This window comes from Mastigoproctus giganteus, chromosome 10 (genome assembly GCF_048544385.1).
Source record: "Mastigoproctus giganteus isolate SK-2022 chromosome 10, ASM4854438v1, whole genome shotgun sequence".
In the NCBI taxonomy this organism is placed as follows: Eukaryota; Metazoa; Arthropoda; class Arachnida; order Uropygi; family Thelyphonidae; genus Mastigoproctus; species Mastigoproctus giganteus.
In genome coordinates this window covers 173,220,983-173,236,091 of record NC_143584.1, presented here as the reverse complement: position 1 = coordinate 173,236,091, position 15,109 = coordinate 173,220,983, and the positions used below count along the sequence as shown (strand labels likewise).

Here is a 15,109-nt window from a genome sequence, read left to right as displayed (position 1 = left end):
TGGAACGCTTGGTTGCACTCCGAATCGTTGAACTTTTCGAATCCACGGGTTTAATTTCCCTGCGACAACATGGCTTTTCTCATGGTAAATCGTGCGAGGATGCACAAGTTGACCTATGTCCCATATCTGTAAATCTCAGGCTAGGTATTAGTTTGCTATTTTTATCGATTTAGAGGGCACATTTGATTATCTCTCTGGTGGGAAAGCGCCCTCGATTGAATGAGAATGGCAAATTGCACTAAACAACCATATCTTGGATAAAACTTGAACCTTGAAATCGCAAGGTTCAAGTTCTATCCAAGCACTGGTCGGTCTTAAGACCTAACACATGATGGTGTCCTCAAAGATCCATCCTAGGGCCCTTCATATGGAACATTGTTCTGGACGGCTGGCTCATGAAGCAGCTCGACTAACACACAAAATCACCTACCCCGAAATAACTTGGTGGTAGTGCTTTTGGTACCCTCTGCGTTGAAAGTGACTGCTAATACTATTATAAATACTGGCTTCCTAATTACGATCTCCAAACAGGACTGGAAGCTTCACATAAAACGCTCCAACTTTATTACAACGCTGTTTTCATCACTATGAATGCCGTATAGTGCTGGTGCGTGGTTCCATAAGGCAAATAAATGCACTTTCCATACCAAACTATCATCTCTTCAGAGATCGATGTTACTCGCAACTTCTAAGGCTTGCAAAGCAATTTCTACTGCTGTGCTTCAGGTTCTGACTGGACACATGCCTCTGGACCTTCATTTAGTTCATAAACAGTTAACCTACAGCCTAAAACAGAATTCCCACTGATTTCCTTGGAATTACAGTAGACTGAATTGCCGAAATCAACAGTGTAAGATTCATATGCTGGTTCAAGTGCCTCAGCACCTGACAAACTCGCTGGGATAATGATACCAAAGGACAGGTCGTCTATTATTTTTTCCCTATCATATTTATCACCAAAAAAGAGATAAAGAAATGGTTCCCAAGAAGCCTTTGTACATTGCATCCACTAACTGTCCATGGGTCCATAAATTCTAAGCCTTTTCAATTTAGATTTGTTAATACTGATCTGTGTATATTCAATGGTATACCACTCACTACTCAGCAATGTGGAATGATTTCAAATTGATCAGGACAGCTCAAAGACAAATGGATTTTATGATGGAAACATTTTGGTAATGTTTGGTCCCCTTTCTCTCACCAAATTTAAAATAAAATAATTTTGCCGAACTTGCACTAAACTGACTGGCTAATCGAAACGCTTTGTATTTCCATAAACCATGGACATATTGTGACTCCTTGATAAGACAATATGTATCTTGTTTTATGATTATTTATTGATATGTTCTTTCTATCTTTTCTGTGCTATTAGATGTAATTCATTTAACCTCATATTACTGTATTAATTTTGAATTAACTCATTGCGCTTTATAAAAAAGGGCCACCAATTGGAACTAAAGAATTGTTCTACAACTGGGGGCGTAGCTCAGATGGTAGAGCGCTCGCTTAGCATGCGAGAGGTACCAGGATCGATACCTGGCGTCTCCAAATATCAGTTATGAATTTTTTTTTTACCACTCTTTTATGGCTTTAATGTTCTTTGACGATTTCATTGAACTGAAGGAAATCATGTTCTAGTTTTCTGAAAGTGGTTCGCATCCATTTTCTTCAGCTAAGAGAAGTTTCAATTTTGAAATATTAATCCAAATAACTTTAAACTCGACATTAGAGCTGGAGGGCAGTGTGAGTGTTGACCTGTAGGTTTTAATCTCTGCTCAGTTCAATGCATTCAACTAAAGAAAGGGGCAATAAAGGATTCCTTGTACATCAAGGACGGTACTCAGATGGTAGAACGCTCATGTAGTATGCAAGAAGTACCGGGATCGACTATTGCCTCCAAATGGAAGTTTTCATTTCATATTTATCTAACCACCTTTAGTTTTGAAACCAGAGATTTTGGTCATGATTCAGAAGGGTGTATTGCCATATTATTTGTCCTTTCAAGCATTCAATTTACGACATTCATTTGCAGCCTAACAAAGCAAGGTTTATCTGCGAAAAGTGATGCATGTTCAGGAGAAAGAATTCTGCTATAGTTTCAAATACAGACTTATCCAATATTTTTGCCACCTACACAGGTTTCCAAAACGAAAGCAGAAGGCACAAAACTAAACAGATCGTGGGCAATTGAACAACCAAGTCTTGTGGTAGAATTCCCTTTCTCTTGGAACCGTCTAAAGTGTTTGCAGAAAAGTGCACGATTATCACTGAGCCAGCTGATTACATCTGATTAAGACTGAGTAGGCTCCTGCTTTCCAATGGGTCTCTAAGAAAGTTAAAGAAAACCACCTGAGCGAGTAGTTCTGTTCAGTGAAATCTTCGATGAATTTTTGATTTTGTCGATACTCACATTAATCTATTCGAAATAAGACAATAAGGGCAAAAAATGTGGCAATAGTTCCATCTAAGTCATGATCAAAATCTCTGGTTTAAAAATTAATTCTGTAACTTAGATAAATATGAATAAAAAAAAATCTTTTCTTTGGAAGCGCCGGGTATCGACCCCGGTGCCTCTCGCATGCTAAGCGGGCGCTCTACCATCTGAGCTACGCCCCCTGATGCATAGGTAGCCTTCATTGCCATATTCATTAAATACTACAACTTTTCAGTAAACTTATTGGAGCACAATGTTAATGTACTTCGAGTATTATGAATCGAAATCACCCCACGTTTAACGCACAGCTGACGTACTGCTTTATGTGAAATCTGCAGATCAGTGAAAGTTGATCTCCAGCCTTTAGTTTAGGTGTCTGCCCAAAATCCTCAAGCAAAATTAATCAAGATGTCTTATTTAGGGTGATCCAAATGGGGCCCACCACCATATAGCCACGATTTGTTTATAAGTTATGACATGAGGGGTAGGAGTTTTAAAATTATGTTTTTGATTTGATTGTTACCACTTAAATGCTTAATACCCTTCCAGATAGTGGTATGTATAAAATCGAAAATAAAGGATGGTTCTGCTACAGGGGGCGTAGCTCAAATGGTAGAGCGCTCGCTTAGCATGCGAGAGGTACCAGGATCGATACCTGGCGTCTCCAAATACAATGTTTGAAAGATTTAAATCTCTTTTATGTCTTTAGTTGAGTGAAATCTTCAAGGAAGTTGAGTGAAATCAATTGAAGATTCACTTTACTCAACTGAAATCTGAAGCCTCTCTTTAGTTGAGTGAGTGAAATTTTCAAAGAAGATTTCACTCACTCAACTAAAGTAAGTGAAGATTTCACTTGAGTTCACTTCTTTGAAGATTTCACTCAACAATGAAATAATTTTCAAAGAATATTTCACTCAACTTCAAGTTTGAAGATTTCACTCAATTAAAGTTGAATGAAATCTTCAAAGTTGAGTGTCTGGGTTTAGCCTTTTGAAGCCTGTCTTTAGTTGAGTGAAATCTTCAAAGAAGATTGATCATTAAAAAACTGTTGATCATCGTGGACATCAGCATTGATCAAATGAAAATAAGCAGTACTGGTGTTAATGGAAACGTAATTTGGAGCGTAAATATTCGCTTAGGACGAACCAGGATCAATTCCCAACGTCTGGCAATGAGAGACTCGTGTTCCTTATTTTTTAATACCCTAACGTACGTAATTTTTTACTCCAATTTTACCATGGGCGTCGGCAGCATGGTGCAAGGTGGTGCATGTGCACTACATTTGGATCTCGAAATAATAAACAATTTTTAATATTCTCATTAATTTATTGAAACATTCAAACAATACAAATTCTACAAAATAAAAACTAAAATATTAAAACAACAACAAAATTAAAATAACTCTCACAAAACAGAATTAGACCCCGTTAAATTTCGTCATTATCTTTAAATAAAAATTGGAATTTTCTCGGTTTCTTTGCGAATGTAGTTTGATATAGTTGCGTTCATAAAATCTTCATTATAATCACTTTGGTTAAAGTCGTCACGTTCTTCATCCTGGACTAATGCAACAATTTCTTCTTCGTTTAAAATATGGATAACCAAGATCATCAGCGTCGTTGTTTAACCATGCCACTGCATCATTTTGCCCACACTCAGAAAACCCCGGAATCCCTTGAAATAAAGTTACAATCTCACCTACGTCTTCATTCAAATCTTGCACATGTGGCCGTCTCTTCGGCAGCACCGCAATGTTTATGACTTTTTCAGATTTCTCTTCGACAACATGTTCCAGGCATCTGCTAAGATGTAGCAACAATCCTTAATGCTGAGCTTCTTTTAAAACTCAACCATGCTTTTTCGTCTCCCTCTGGCAAGGGACGCAAGATTTGTTTTTTGTACACCTCTTTTATTTTTTTCTATAACACCTTGATCCATTGGCCGCAGCAGGGCTGTAACATTATAATGATGGCTGCCATAGTCTGCTGATCAAACGCAAGAGTACTTTTCTACATGTGTTTGAATAGACGGTGGTCCAAGCCCACTTGTCTCCTAACTATTCTGATGTTCTTATATTCTCTCCATCTTGTGAATTCTAATGACCCTTCATCAAAAGAATCTAACTTTATAAGCGTCGTGAGGAAGGCCCGTCAATGAATGTATGCAATTCGCCGATGGTCCATCTCAGATGAACAACTAAATTTTTAGGTGAACATCCGCGCCATAATTAATTCATATTATTGTCCAAATGTAAAATAAACTTCTGTTTATTCTGAAAAACTTAAGATCTATAATCTGTCTTTGAAATAAAATACCATGAAAACTGTCTAAATTATTGCCGGGTCTTGAACCTTGGTCTTTTGTTACTGTTGCAGCAGGGTATTAGCGCATCAGCGAATTGGACCATATTGCACCGTTTTGGACCAATTAGCCATTTATTCCCTGATTTCCGGGGAAAAAAAATCGATTTCTTTTCCTCGTTTTGAGACCAACACAGCTAAGATTTTAAAAATGAGCCTTGAAAATTCCTCGCGGTACTGGAAGGAATCATCAAACAGAATAACTCCCCCCCCCAGACTGGTGACAAAAGACCTGTAGATGGTAGACCCAACACAACGAACTTGAACAAAAACAGATTCCTTCAACTGTGACACGATGTTGTAGGTTGACAATTACAATTGCCATCTCGACTGCTTCGGACCCTAAGGCTACCACTGGAACGATTTTGAACAACGCCTCTACCATGCCAAACAGGTCACGCATCGAGGATAAAATTATTGAAAGAACACTTATTGAGGAAAAATGCGTTGATAAAAATGAGAAAATGCGACTTTTTTGGTGGCTGTGCCGATCTGTATCCTCTTTCAAGTGGCAAAAAGGCTGTCCATTTTTTAACAAGCTTCAGTTTGAAGACCTGAAAGGTAAAGCGCTTGCTCAGCATGCGAGTGGAACCAGGATCGATACCCGTAGTCTCCAAATATAATGACTCCATTTTATTAGCCTTGAAGTTTATGATTTGAAGATTTCACTCAAAGGAATGGAATCCATCCCTCCTTGCTGACAGTGATTCGCTTCTGTTTTCTTCAGCTAAGAAAAGTTTCAATTTTCAAACATTAATCCTAAATAACTGACAACACAACACAGTTTAGTATTTCGTTCTAAGAGTTTCACACAGTAGCTAATTCAGGCCCAATAAAAGCAAATTTTAGATAAGGAATGGGAAAAAAAAATAAGATTATTGTAGCGACGAACTTTCTGCGTTTATAACTGTGCCCACAGATCTATCACCAATTCTGTCTATTTCCCAACATTTCGAAAAGGTCGATTGATCATTTTGTTTTTCACAGATTGGTATCAAAAGACTAGTTGGAGGTAGACAAAGAACTTGAATCAAGATGGATTCCTCCGATTGTTGATGCGATGTTACAGGTTGACAATTACCATTACTATGTCGACTGTGATCGAACCACAAGGGTTAACTCGCTAATTGTACTAAGTAACTACTGTCTGCATTCAATTAAAGAAGGCGGCTATAGAGACTACTGTGCATCAGGGGTGGGGGGTAGGTCTGATGGTACAGTGCTCGCTTAGCATGCAAGAGGTATCATGATCGATACCTGGCGTGTCCAAATGTCTTTTATGGCTTTAATGTTCTTTGACGATTTCATTGAACTGAAGGAAATCATGTCTTGTTTTCTGAAAGTGGTTTGCATCCATTCTCTTCAGCTAGGAGAAGTTTCAATTTTGAAATATTAATCCAAATAACTTTAAACTCGACATTAGCGCTGGAGGGCAGTGTGAGTGTTGACCTGTAGGTTTTAATCTCTGCTCAGTTCAATGCATTCAATTAAAGAAAGGGGCAATAAAGGATTCCTGTACATCAAGGATGTTACTCAGATGGTAGAACGCTCACGTAGTATGCAAGAAGTACCGGGATCGACTATTGCCTCCAAATGGAAGTTTTCATTTCATATTTATCTAACCAGCTTCAGTTTTGAAACCAGAGATTTTGGTCATGATTCAGAAGGGTGTATTGCCATATTATTTGTCCTTTCAAGCATTCAATTTACGACATTCATTTGCAGCCTAACAAAGCAAGGTTTATCTGTGAAAAGTGATGCATGTTCAGGAGAAAGGATTCCTCTATAGTTTCAAATACAGAGTTATCCAATATTTTTGCCACCTACACAGGTTTCCAAAACGCAAGCAGAAGGCACAAAACTAAACAGATCGTGGGAAATTGAACAACCAAGTCTTGTGGTAGAATTCCCTTTCTCTTGGAACTGTCTCAAGTGTTTGCAGAAAAGTGCACGATTATCACTGAGCCAGCTAATTACATCTGATTAAGACTGAGTAGGCTTCTGCTTTCCAATGGGTCTCTAAGAAAGTTAAAGAAAACCATCTGAGCGAGTAGTTCTGTTCAGTGAAATCTTCAATGAATTTTTGATTTTGTCGATACTCACATTAATCTATTCGAAATAAGACAATAAGGACAAAAAATGTGGCAATAGTTCCATCTAAGTCATGATCAAAATCTCAGGTTTAAAAATTAAATCTGTAACTTAGATAAATATGAATAAAAAAAAATTTTTTCTTTGGAAGCGCCGGGCATCGTTCCCGGTACCTCTCGCATGCTAAGCGAGCGCTCTACCATCTGAGCTACGCCCCCTGATGTACAGGTAGCCTTCATTGCCATATTCATTAAATACTACAAGTTTTCAGTAAACTTAATGGAGCACAATGTTAATGTACTTCGAGTATTATGAATCGAAATCACCCCACAGCTGACGTACTTCTTTCTGTGTAATCTGCAGATCAGTGAAAGTTGATCTCCAGGTTTTAGTTTAGGTGTCTGCCCAAAATTCTCAAGCAAAATTAATCAAGATGTCTTAATTAGAGTGATCCAAATGGGGCCCACCACCCTATAGCCACGATTTGTTTATAAGTTATGATATGAGGGGTAGGAGTTTTAAAATTATGTTTTTGATTTGATTGTTACCACTGAAATGCTTAATGCCCGTCCAGATAGTGGTACGTATAAAATCGAAAATAAAGAACGGTTCTGCAACAGGAGGCGTACCTCAATTGGCAGAATTCTCGCTTGGCAAGCGAGAGGTACCAGGATCGATACCTGGCGTCTCCAAATAAAAGACTCTTAATTTTTTTAGTCATTGATCTGGTTAAGATTACGATTTGAAAGTTTCACCGAACGAAATGGAATCCGTTCTAATTTGCTGACAATAGAAACAAAGATAAGTTCTTTTATAACGCTACATGTTTATAACGTCTTTGAAAACAGTTTGACTGGAAATGACCAACGAGCGTTTGGCCTGACTTTGGATATCGGATTATTACTCCACCTTTCCCATGCGCAACATTTTCGCACATGAAAATAAACACTGATGTAGCACCAGAGTGATGTCAGATCAGCAATAACTTGTTCGGAGTTCTCGACTCACCACAAATATGTTCACATGAGCCAAAAGAAAAACGTGTGCGACTTCTATGATGATAGGTATTCATAAATATTTTAATCGAGTACATATTCGAATCAAATCATTTAGAAACTACTGACATCATAGATATGAGTATTAATCAGTTTGGAAAGTATCAGCAAATGTACTTTCTGGTCTATAGATAACATGGATATTAAAGTTCTAGTTTAGCATGAGGAATGGACGAGGTCAATTTTCGACGTCTCTGAAGAGCATTTTTTCCCCCATCCCAACATATGTTAATTTCTAAGTCCAGTACACTTTTCCTTTGAATTATTAGTGTGCTGTGAAAGAACATTTAGATTCCAATGGATGGCGCTGATTAACGAAGCTCTGAATCGATGGTGAAGAGACCAATGCCATATTTAGTAAAGAAGCGTGTAGTAAAGTGAGTTTATTCCTATTCCTCTTCCACTTTATCAGGTCAATGTTTACACTTTGTTATCAATATCTGGAAGACACCAAAAAAACCGAGTTTCTGAGAGATAAAACTCTGCGGTCTTCTTAAGAGGCTAACACATCCACATTATCAAAAACAGACTTTAAAATTCCACGCGTTACTGAAAGGAACCATCGGAAAATATATTCACCATGAATAGCCACTGGAAGCTTAAGATTGGCTAGTCACAAGCAGCTGAAATCGCATGACTCAGTTGATCATCTTCATTTTGCCTTCTACAGGTCTTCATTTTGCCTTCTACAGGTCTTCATTTTGCCTTCTACAGGTCTTCATTTTACCTTCTACAGGTCTTCTGCTAACAGAAGTCCTGCAGAAGGTTAACAACGAAATTGAATGAATATAGATTCCTCCGATTGTTGATAGGGTGTTACAGGTTGACAGTTACCATTACCATCTGGACTGTGTTCTGACCACAAGTGTTGCCTTACTAATTGTATTCTGTCAATAAACCACTCCTTGAATTCAATTCAATTCAGTTCATTCAATTGATGAAAGTGGCAATAAATATTACTTGTTCGTCAGGGGGTGTAGCTCATATGGTAGTGTGATCGCATACGAGAGGTACCAGGATCGATACCTGGCGTCTCCAAATAAAGTTCTATTGAATTCTTTAGTTTTTAAAGCTGGTTAAAATTTCATGTGATTGGGAACCTCTGTTTTTGCGTTCGTTATGCTTGAAAACTTTCCCTCAATGGAACGAAATGCGGTCCTATTTGCAGTATGTGGTTTGCTTCCAATATCTTCCGCTAACAGAGTTCAATTTTGAAACATTAATCCTAAAATAACTGACACATGCGCAGTTTTGTGTTTCGTTCCATGGGTTTGGCACAATAGCTAATAGAGGCCCAGGATTAAAATTATGAGTTCAACACTCTGCACACAGCAGACCACTCAGTACTTCTCTCTGTTGCTCAACCTTTCGAAAAAGATCGAGACACATCCCTCTTCAATGTGGCTAAACTCGCTGATACATTCTCATCTCCTGTGGATTCTCCAGAACGTTGAGAACGAGATTTGTCAGTAGCCTCGAACATCCTTATCGAACTCAACAGTGCACACAGGAATTTGAAATTCAAAGCATAAAGTTGTTAAGAAATTTTAAAAAAAACTCGTAGCAATAATGAAAAGCATGCGCAAACCGCAACTCTGATATCGAAGAAACTCTTAAAGTGGTTTCCACATCAAAGTAGTGGAAGTATTCCACTCTGTAATCCATTTTCATTGTGTTCTACTCGTTTTGAGAGATGGATTTAAGGAAATGTGAACTTATGCAGGCTTCATAGATCGATTCAAGAATTGTGTTTATATATTATATGTTGGAATAGGTGCAGAGCATAATTTGAAAGGTAACACAGAAGACTTAAAAACACACCCTTTTTTCAGCACCTAATTTCGGTACGGTTTTTCCACAGATTGATATCAGAAGATTTGTAGAAGCAAAGAACGAATTTGAATTAAGGTGGATTCCTTCGATTGTTGTTACGATGTTACAGGTTCACAACTACCATTACTATCGTGACTGTGTTCGGACCGCAAGGCTACCACAGGAACGTATATCAACATCTGTATCATAAGAAATGGGTTGCGCTTCAAGGATTAAATCATTCAAAGGAACAGTTATTGGAGAGAACATGTGCTGTTCGCTCTGCAACTTTTTTCGTGGATATTTAGAGCTGAATATGCTTTCAGGAGGAACAATGGCTGCGAGTGGTTATCGAGAAGATATCTTGAACCATGTGGGAAAATTTATGAAGTTTGTACAATAATAACTAGAGATTTTGATAATAATTTAGATGCATTTTAACATTTTTTGTCCTTTCAAGCATTCAATTTACGACATTCTTTTGTAGCTTAACAAACCGAGGGTTGTAGTTTATCTTTGAAAAGTGATGATTATTCACTAAAAAGAGTTCTGTTACAGTTTCAAATAGAGATCCATCCAATACTTTTGGCCACGTACACCGGTTTCCAAAACTTAAGCAGGACTCACAAAATTAAACACTTCTTGGGAAATTGAGCAAACAGGTCTCGTGGTAGCATTTCCTCTTTTTGAATCGTCTCAAATGTTTGTGGATAATTGCACAATCATCACTGTTTGTTTGTTTGTTATTTGGTTTTTAGGAGCATTAGCAACTAAGGCCATATTGCTCCAGGAATATGCGGTAGTCATTCCCTTGACCTTTCCGCATCCTCCGTATTTGGTGGTGACAGGCTGGAACCCCGGTCTAATCAAGAAGCGTGTGCTACGCACTGCCGCTCCTGCCCACCTGGCTGCGGAGGCGTCTGATCATCACTAAACAATCTGATTTAGACTAAGTTCCTGACGCTTTCCAATGGGTCTCTAAGAGAGTGAAAGCAAACCACGTGAGCAAGTAGTTCCATTCAGTGACATCTGTTGATGGTTCCAATTAAATCATGATCAAAATCTCGGGTTTTAAAACTAAAGCTGGTTAGTTAAATATGAATTAAAAAAACATTCATTTTGAGGTGATGGGTATCGATCCGGTACCTCTGGCATGTTAAACGAGAGCACACTACCATATGAGTCACGCCAGCCTGACGGAGTGTCAACCTTTATTGCCACTTTCATTAATAGTGGTTTTCAGGTCAGATCTATAGTTTTTCGGAGACCTTATTCGAGCACACTTTCAATGTACTTTTAGTACTATGAATTGACGTCATTGCATATTAAAAACACAGTTGACGTTCTGCTTCACGTGACGCCTGGAGGTGAGCGCCAAATTCGATCTCTAGGTGTTAATTTTATCTGTCTGCCTGATTTTCTTAAGTTAGAAGCAAAATTAATGACGATTTCTTATTTAGGTGGTGATCCATCCAAATAGGAGCCACTCATTTATGTGGACATGTGGTGTGTCGTACATAATTAGGGCGGATCCCAAATGTTAGTTCATCTCCGACATGGTTCTCTGTGTTGATATACAGATTCTGGGCAATGGCCAGAAATGAGGGTAGTGCCATGTTTGCACAGTGTCTGTGTTTGATGTGTTGTTTAGTTGTTTCTGGTCACTTTGCTACCAGGAAGCAGCGATCACTAGGAATCAGCATTCCTGGTGATCGCAGCACCCGTACAAGCCACGAGGAGGCGGGCGCAACTATACATTTACTAGACTAAACGTAATATTTACAGGAAGAAGCGCATTCCTATGGGTGAGCAGTCTCCTATAATCACGTACGGTGGCGAAAACCGGAAAGAATCCTTCATCCACTTGAGGAAGTGTAATAGCAATGGATGCCAGCAATTGCCATACCCAGGAAGCCCAAATCTGGATAGAAGTAGGTGAAAATCCCGTCTTTAATAAACTGGAGATCACATGGACGACCACACTATCTATCCTCATTCGTCAGACAAGTATGTTGCGCAGTGGGGGGGGGGTAAAATTATTTTTTTATTTAATTTCTACCGCTGACCTGCTGTAATGATCTTCGACATACTGGTATGCGTGAAATTCGATATAAATCGAAATTCTACGTCGGGTCTTTGCTCAGACGTTAGAGAGCTTGCTCAGCATGCGAGAGGTTCCAGAATCGATATCTGGCGTCTTCCAATAAAGATCTGTTCAGTTATTTAGTGATGCAGAAAGTGGTCCCCTTCCAATTTCTTCAGCTAAGAGAGTTTTCAATTTTGAAATCTTAATCCTAAAATAACTGACTCAAGCACAGATTTGTGTTTCGTTTCAAGAGTTTTGCATAACAGCTGAAATAGGCCCGGTATCAATTACTCGACGTTTCTGAAGAGGAAATCCCCCCTCCCTTTTTTTTACATCTCAACCAACATTAATTTCTAAGTCCAGTACACTTTGAATTTTAACCATGCTCTTAACGAACACTTAGATTCTACTGGACGCCGCTGATTTCGCATAATCCGTGCTAATTGAAGTAGTTCTGAATCTATGGTGAAGGGACCTCAGCCGTAGTTAGCAAAGAAGCGTGCAATAAAGTGAGCTTAATCCTGTTTCCTCTACACGTAGTAGCCTCATCAAGGTTTCCATTTTGTTATCAATATCTGAAAGAAATTACAGTATTCTAGAGCCAAAATAACTTAGGATAGCAGAGGTCAGTATACGGTATCTGTATACTGACCTCTTTGTGATTTGTGTTTATTAGACAAAGTACCTCAGTTTCTAAGAGCTAAAACTCTGCTATCTCTTCATGAGACTGATTAACACAGCCACGTTTTGAAAAAAGTTTTAAAAATTCCTGGCGTTACTGAAACGAGACATCGGATTCAATGGACAAGCATTGGACACCTTGGACAAGCATTGGATTCAATGTTCACACTGAGTAGCCACTGGAGAGTAAGACTGGCCGATCACAAGCAGATACAATCACATCACTCAGGTGATCATCTTGTTTTTCCTGGACTGGTATCAGAAGACTTCTAGGAGTTTAACAACTAACTGGAATGAAGAACGATTCCTTCAATTGTTGATACGATGTTACAGTTTGACAATTATTGTTACTATCTCGACTTTGTCCGGACTACAAGGGTTGCTTACTAATTCTTTCTGTCAATAAACCACTGCTTGACCTGAGCCTTTGATTGAATTTTTCAACGAATTTTTGACCTTCCTGGAAACTCACAACAAATCTTATCAAAATGAGGCGCAAAGGACAAAAACTGTGATCAATCCATTCATATAAATCTCGGGTTTCAAAATTCCACCTGGTTAGGTAAACAAAAAATCTTTCGCTTGGAGGCGCCGGGTATCGATCCCGGTACCTCTCGCATGCTAACCGAGCGCTCTACCATCTGAGCTACGCCCCCTGACGTGCTAACAACCTCCATGCCACTCTCTTTAATACCAGTCTTCAGGTGGCTGCTATAGTTTTTCATTGACCTAATTCGAGCACACTTTTAATTTACTTTGAGTATTAAGAATCGAAGTCACCCGATGTTAAAAACACACTCGGTGTACTGCTTCACGTGAAGCCTGGAACTCAGGGCGAATCTTCACCTCTAGGTTTTAGTTTCATCTGGCTTTCTGGATTTCTGTAGTTCGAAGCAAAATTAAAGACTATTTATTATTTAGACCGGTATCCAAACAAGGGCCACTCACTCATGTGGATGACCCGCCTATCTATACTAACGATTTGTCGAACAGTATATTGTGCAGAGGGGGGGAAGTGGAAGTTTTAAAATGATTTTTTGATTTGATTGTCACCACTGAACTTCTGCAGTATCCTTCAATATACTGATATGTATGAAATTATAAATAAATCGTTTCTGTATGTAGGGGGCGTAGCTCAGATAGTACAGCGCTCGCTTAGCATGCGAGAGGTACCAGGATCGATACCTGGTGTCTCCGCCAAGTACAATATTGGTTAAGATTACGAATATATTTTACCAACTCTTTTATGGCTTTAGTGGTCTTTGAGGATGTTGAGAGTTCTGGTTCTATCAACCAACCAATCCTGATGTGATTGGTTAGCAGCGTGATGGTCAATAACATTTTGTCTCTGTCTTCTCTTAACTTTCTTCTTAATAATTAACTTGTTGACATCCTACACGCTCTCCCTACTTGAGTGCGTGTGGGATGTCCAGAACTCTTCTTCCTACAACCAACCAATCACATCACAATTTTTGAGTTCAACTGACTCAGCTGAGTTTTTAAAAATGAGTCTTGAAAATTCCTCGCGTTACTCAACCATCGGAGAGAATGTTCCCCTTGGATTGCCAGTGAGAAGCACATGCAATCAGATGGCTCAGTTGATTGTGTTGTATTTCAGAGACTGGTAACAGAAGACCTGTAGGAGTTAGAAGATCCAGCATAACGAACTTGAACGAAAACAGATTCCTTTAATGGTGACACGATGTTATAGGTGACAATTATCATTGCCATCTCGACTGATTTCTAACCCCAAGGCTACCACAGACAGGAACGAATGTCAACAACATCTCTGCCATACCAAATAGGTTGCGCATCGAGGATAAAATTATGAAATGCATCTTGTTTGGTGGTTGTGCCCATTTGTGTCTGCTTTCACGAGGCAAAATTGCTGTTCATGGATACCTGGATGACATTGTGAACGTCGATGTGTTGGTTTCAATTTCAGTCGTCATCCTGGAATTCTGAAGTCAGAAGCAAGATTAAAGATGATTTCTTATTTAGGTGGTGATCCAAATAAGGGCCACCCACTAATGTGGATAGCTATCCTATAGCCACCTTATAGCCACGATTTGCCACCCACTTATCGTGTGGCCAGTGGAAATTTTAAAATCATGTTCTGCCTTTGAGAGTTACCTTTGAACTCCTCTAGTGAATGTAGAGATACTGGAATGTATGTACTTGTAAATAAAGGAGTATTTTACTTCAGGGGCGTAGTTCAATCGTTAGAGCGCTATGCTTAGCATGCGAGGGTGCCTGGATCGATATCTGGCATCTCCAAATCTTGTAACTCCAAGGCTTGTAACTTTTTTAGTCACTGAACAGGTTAAGATTACGATTTGAAAGTTTCACTGAACGAAATGGAATCCGTTCTAATTTGCTGTCAATGGAAGAAAAGATAACTTCTGTTATAACTTACCTTCTTATAACGTATTTCAAAGCAGTTTGACTGTAAATGGCCAAGGACCGTGTGACCTGACTTTGGATATCGGATTATTACTCCAACCTTTGCCATGCGCAACATTTTCGCACATAAAAATAAACACTGATGTAGCACCAGAGTGATGTCAGATCAGCAATATCTTGTTCGGAG

General features: G+C 38.9%; 1 protein-coding gene and 3 non-coding genes across 4 annotated transcripts in view; 3 read left to right on the top strand and 1 right to left on the bottom strand.

Annotated features, from left to right (window-relative positions):
- LOC150079510 (uncharacterized) overlaps nt 1-15,109 on the top strand; it is a 99,251-nt gene that overhangs the window by 21,763 nt on the left and 62,379 nt on the right. The window lies entirely within an intron of this gene.
- Nucleotides 1,476-1,548, top strand: TRNAA-AGC (transfer RNA alanine (anticodon AGC)). The gene has a single exon. It is a non-coding gene; the product is annotated as a tRNA-Ala (tRNA).
- On the top strand, nt 3,029-3,101 carry TRNAA-AGC (transfer RNA alanine (anticodon AGC)). Its single transcript has one exon. It is a non-coding gene; the product is annotated as a tRNA-Ala (tRNA).
- On the bottom strand, nt 13,103-13,175 carry TRNAA-AGC (transfer RNA alanine (anticodon AGC)). The gene has a single exon. It is a non-coding gene; the product is annotated as a tRNA-Ala (tRNA).